Source organism: Mustela nigripes, chromosome 6 (assembly GCF_022355385.1).
Source record: "Mustela nigripes isolate SB6536 chromosome 6, MUSNIG.SB6536, whole genome shotgun sequence".
Taxonomy (NCBI): domain Eukaryota; kingdom Metazoa; phylum Chordata; class Mammalia; order Carnivora; family Mustelidae; genus Mustela; species Mustela nigripes.
Window position 1 is genome coordinate 84,129,940 of NC_081562.1, and position 6,192 is coordinate 84,136,131.

A 6,192-nucleotide genomic window follows, 5' to 3' on the forward strand; every position below is an offset into this window, starting at 1 on the left:
TCTAATACCCATCCAAACTACTTCTGGCTTTCTCTCCCAGAGACTCCTGCCGTACCCCTTTATCAGCTCCCGCTGTACCCCTTTCAACCCCAAGTCTGGAATCGCCTTCACCTAAATAGACCAACAGATAGGTAATAGATAGGTAGATGGATGGATAGATAGATAGATTAGATAGATCGATCTTCTTGCATCATCTAGGAAAAAACCCATACAGTTCCTGACCCAGAGATGGGCAGAGAGAAAGGAATGAGGGTGTCTGGCAACTGGGGATGACATAGAAGAGGAGAACAAAGCAAACAAAGTCCCTCTTGGGCCAGATCACTTCTCACCCCATGCCTCACCACCAAGCAGGAGGTGCTTAAGGGTGTTTGTTCTGCCGCCCAGGGTCCTCTTCCTGGATGAATCAGGCACAGGTCCAGTTCCAGGTTGATACCTACTCATGCCGACACACTCTGTGTGTCATCTGGTTAAAGTCCAGACTGGAAGACTGGGCCTGGGACTCTGGGATCAGTAGGCTGGAGGGCAACCCAAGGTTGAGAGGAGCTACATAACTGCCTACCAGCCCTTCCCCTCAGAGCCCTGGCATGTTAAGGAGCCTCTCCCCTAGTCAGAACTGTGGAATATACACAGCTTGAAAAGCCCACTGATTATTCAGGAACAAAAACAGTCTAAATAAGGCCTCTAGGAATTAGGAATTGGAGTAAAGCTGATCTTGGGCAAAAATGAGAGCACCCCAGAGTTTATCATTAGGTCCCTTCTCCTTTTCTAGCTTAGCACCTCTGGAGCTTGCTCTGGGTCTTGTCCCATTTGAGCTCTCTCTACCTTCATTGCTGTCCTACCCAGGCATACTTCCCCTGATGTAAAGGATGTTTAGGGATGCCTGGGTGGCCAGGTGGTTGAGCATCAGCCTCCAGCATAGGTCATGATCTCCAGGTCCTGGGATCAAACTTCACCTCAGGCATCCAGCTCAGCAGGTAGTTTGCTTCTCCCTCTCTCTCTCCCCCTGCTTATGCTCTCTCTCTCTCAAATGAGTAAATTTTAAAAATCTTTAAAAATTAAAATAAGAGGGCACCTGGGTGGCTCAGTGGGTTAAAGCCTCTGCCTTCAGATCAGGTCATAATCCCAGGGTCCTGGGATCGAGGCCCACATCGGGGTCAGCAGGGAGCCTGCTTCCTGCTCTTTCTCTGCCTGCCTCTCTGCCTACTTGTGATCTCTGTCTGTCAAATAAACAAATAAAAATCTTTTTAAAATAAATAAATAAATAAAATCTTTAAAAAAAAATTAAAGTAAGAATAAAAATAAATAAATAGGGGCACCTGGGTGGCTCAGATGGTTAAGCATCTGCTTTTGGCTCAGGTCATGATCTCCATTTCCTGGGATAGAGGCCCAAGTCGGGCTCCCAGCTCAGCGAGCAGTCTGCTTCTCCCTCTCCCTCTGCCTCTCCTCCCTGCTCATGCTTTCTCTCCCTTTCTCTCTCTCTCTCTCTCTCTCTGTCTCAGATGAATAAATAAAATCTTGAAAAATAAATCAATGAATAAATAAAGGGTGTTTATAAACGTTTCCCAGACCCAAAGGGACAGACCTCTAAGAGTGAGCTTTCTAATGCGCACTATAGACTGGAGAACGGAGGGTATCTTGAGAATACAGCCTAACCTTTGTGCCTCTTGTCAAATCCTGTGGCATCCAGTCCAAATTACTTGGTTGAGGGTTCTGGGACTAAGTGTCACATGGTCCTCTGCTCATCTCCTGAGACACCCCTTCCTAAGGGAACCTCAGAGTAGTAAGACTCATCCAGGGGCCACCATAGCCTCCACTCCCAGGCTCTCTGGAAGTTTTTCCCCCCACTTCATCTCCAATGCCTCATTCTCAGCCCTCAGATGATATTCTGGCTGTAGAGTTTGTCCTCTTCTTGCCCTTTTCCAGCAGGCTGACAGCGGCTCTGAACTGCCCATAAGTACACTTTGGGAGAGTTCCAGGAACAGCTGTAAGATTACAGACTGCCTCAACCTGGTGTCCTTTCCCTCAGCCTGACCTTTTCCTCCTCTTCTTCACCCTCAGTCTCATCTGGACTCAGTTCCGGAGCCCACATCCTCTTAACACTTAACTCGGTTAAGCCCCCATTGGACCCCAAACCCAAAGACTTTAGCCCTCTTTCTCCCCCATGTTCTCTACCAGCCTCCCCCCATACACCCTCTCCACCAGCCACTCTGAAGAAACATTCCATGGAAGTGAAATCTGTTCCCTGCCACCCAAACAGCTTCCTCTGGCTTCTAACAAGATTGCTATTCTGGAGCTCCTCTGAGACAGGAATTCTGGGAGGCTGTGCTAACACTGATTCCTGCCTGGGTGGCTGTGTCTCAGGGCAGGGCAGCAGGAAGCCTGAGCTATGAGACAAAGCAGCCCCCATCATGGCTGATTTGCAAGACAGTTAGTGGGTCACATGGTTATGAGTTGTGGTGGGAAAAGAGATGTGTATGTATGTCTGTGTGTGAGTTCAGAACAGCAGCGTGGCAACTTGAAGAGAGAACGGAGTCAAAGTTCAGCAGGTGTGGGTTTTAGACCCTGCTCTGCCCTTAACAAGCTGTTAGGATGTTTGCCTAAGTCACTTCCTTCTCTGGGCCCATACCTTGCATGTAAGTGAAGGGTTTGGGTTGGAGAATGGGGTTCTTAGCTTTCCTTTCTCTTCCTTCTCTCTCTCTTTCTTTCTTTCTTGTTAGACTCCCTTCCCTATGTTTGTTTAAACCTTTCCCAAGTCTCTTTATTTAAAAATCCATAAACAGAGTAATAAACTTACAAGGTGGCTCTTTACTATCAAGAAAGAGGTTATACTTGAAAACCTTATCCTAAAGTGGAAGAAGCCGGGCACAGAAGACCGCATATTGTCTGATTCCATTTGTGTGAAATATTCCGAGTAGATGGACTGAAGAAACAGCAGATAGGTGAGTGGCTGCCTGGGACTATCAGGATCAGGGGAATGGGAAGTGACTGCTACTGGATTCAAGGTGTCTTTGGCGGGGGAGATGAAAATCTAAATTTGATTAGGTGATGGGTGCACAATTCTATGAAAATACTAAAAACCACTGAATTGTACAGTTCAAATTGGCCAGTTATATGGTATGTAAATCATATCTTGATAAATCTGTTACTTTAAAAAATAAGGTTATAATCCCAAATCTTATTCATATAGTCTCCTTTACCTTATTTTTTTTTTTTAGAAGGCTTTCTGTGTGTGTGTGGAAATATTCAAACATTTAAAAAGAGAGAAAGAAGGGGCATCTGGCTGGCTCAGTCATTAAGCGTCTGCCTTCGGCTCAGGTCATGATCCCAGAGTCCTGGGATTGAGTCCCACATCGGGGTCCCTGCTTGGTGGGAAGCCTGCTTCTTCCTCTCCCACTCCCCCTTCTTGTGTTCCCTCTCTCATGTGTCTCTCTGTCAAATAAATAAATAAAATATTTTTTATAAATAAAGGGGAGAAAGAATAACACAATGAATCCCTATGCACCTGTTATCCAACTTCAATAATTACCACCATAATCTTGCTCCATTTATTCCCCCCACCTACCTCCCCCCCATTACACCTGTACTAGCTGACTTCCAAACATGCATTAGACATTATATCGTTTAATCCATAGATATATCAGTACTCATCTCCAACAGCAATGTGTTAACATAACCATGATACCATGATCACAACTAAAAATAAATAACTCACTCCTTAGTATCATCAAATATCCAGTCGGTGTTACTATTTTCCCAACTGGGTCATACATTGATTTAATCTAAAACGAGGCACACAAGTTGAATCTGGTTGATATGGCTCTTAAATGTCTTCTATTTCATAGGTTCTATCTCCCTTTTTTCCCCTTGTGATTCATTTGTCGAAAAAAGCAAGTTGTTTATTCTACAGTGTCCTCCAGATTTGGGATTTTGCTGATTACATCTTCATGGTGTTGTTTACATGTAGTAAAGCTCCTTTACACATTAAGTCTTTGTAGCATCCCAAAACACACACACAAAAAAAGATGAAAAACTAAACATCTCTGGTTGAATCAGAACGAGGGACTTGGAGTGGGACTCAAAGAAGAAAAACCAAACGGCTCTGGTTGAATGAGACTGAGGGACTTGGAGTGGGGCTCAGTCAGTCTCCCCTCCCCAAACTACAGGGGACATGGTTTAAAAACCACTAGCCTGGATAGGATAGCATGGTGTGGGGGATGTGTGTGTGTGTTGTGTGTGTGTTGTGTGTGTACCACAGGTTCAAAGCTCAGGACTGCCCTATCTTTTTTTGGCTCTGATTACTCTGATAAATTCCTTATCTGGGACAGTGACATAATACGCAAAGGTGTTCAGAGTGATGGCAAATTCAAATTCACTCAGATTCTTACCAGAGGGTACACAAGCCTAGTCTTTCTCTGCCCAAGGGATTCTTACAAAGAGCTCCCAGGCAACCTGCCACCTACAACCCCTATGAGTATGGTGGGACAATGCTTTCTCTTTCTTAAGGGGACCAGAGTTCCCCTCATAGGACTCTGGTGCCCTGTTCCTTTAGCCTAAAGCCAAAACTTCTCATGATCTCAAGGATCTCTGGCTCCAAGCACTGGGGAGCCCCTGACCTTTGGGCATTTTAGCTGGAGCAACCCCTGGAGTGCTAACCAAGTTTTAAAGACTCAGTGCTTGCCTTCAGAGAGTTTACAGATGTGAGGCAGAAGAAAGCAAGACCGCTTTGGGTAATTAACACCAAGTGCAGTAGGAGTAATGAGGAGGGAGGGTTCAGATCTGGTTACATTATCAGGAAGGTGATAGAAGAGGGTCTCAATTCTTTCTAAAAATATTTTATGTATGTATGTATTTGAGAGAGAGAGAGAGGGAGAGAGAGAGGGATAAGCAGACTCTGAGCTGAGCATGGAGCCTGATGCGAAGATCTGTCCCATGACACCAAGATCATGACATGAGCTGAAAACAAAAGTCTTAACCAAGTCAGACATTTAACTGAATGAGCCACCCGGGTGCCCCCAGGATCTTGATTCTGATATAAGACTAGTGAGGGAAGAGTAAGGATGCAGGAAAATGCTCAGCCTGCCCAAGGACTGAAGAATCCATCCAACTGACAGGAAGGATGAGTCAGGGTAGGGGGTGGGGCGCTTTGCCTGAGAACAGGATTAGGAAAGGAAATCTGGTGCTAAAATATCATAAAATGGGGGCTGGCTCAGTCAGAGGAGCATGTGACTCTTGATCGTGGGGTCATGAGTGCAAGCCCCACATTAGGTGTAGAGATTACTTAAATAAATTAAACTTTTAAAAAATTAAATAAATAAAATACCATAGAATGCACTTAAAACCAAAATATAGGAGTCTGTAGTTTAAAAACATTACATATGGGCGCCTGGGTGGCTCAGTGGGTTAAAGCCTCTGCCTTCGGCTCAGGTCATGATCTCAGGGTCCTGGGATCGAGTCCCACATCGGGCTCTCTGCTCAGCAGGGAGCCTGCTTCCTCCTCTCTCTCTGCCTGCCTCTCTGCCTACTTGTGATCTCTGTCTGTCAAATAAATAAATAAAATCTTATTTTAAAAAATTACATAAAGTGTATACCTATATGTGGCTCCTGATTCTCAATGCCCTCCAGCCAAAGACCAGCAACAGTGTTGGTGGAACAAAGCTGGGTGTAGGGATTCATTTCAACAACGGGAACACGCACCGTGGTGGAGCTGTGGGCATCCAGGGAAAGGGGGATAGAAAGGACCTGGGATTTGGACTTTTATTTGTTGTTTTAGGGAGAGATCAAAGAAGTGAGGCTTTGCTCTGTTATCAGAAAGCTGGGGAATTCTGTGATTGGGAAATTTAATACATCTTATGAGAAGGTGGGAGGAGTACGACTGGGCCAAAAGTGGGATGGGTGGAAGAAAAAGCAGCCACTGCCATGGGCTGGGATGGGGGGTATTTGGTCATATTTGTGGCTTGGACAATGTTCTTGTTTTTGTCTGAGTGTGGGTGTGACTACAGGGAAGTCTTGTTTTTGACCTAGCATGGTGAGAGAATGGCCTGGTTGATGGTGATATTCTGGGAAATTGTTTATGTTCCCCGGGAGAAAACCAAAGCCAAGGTGTGAGTGCCAGGCCCCTTCCTGGGGCTTTTCCCCTTCTCATGCTTTTCTGCACTCCTCTTCCTGGGAGCTGGGTATTGTTACAGGAGTCTG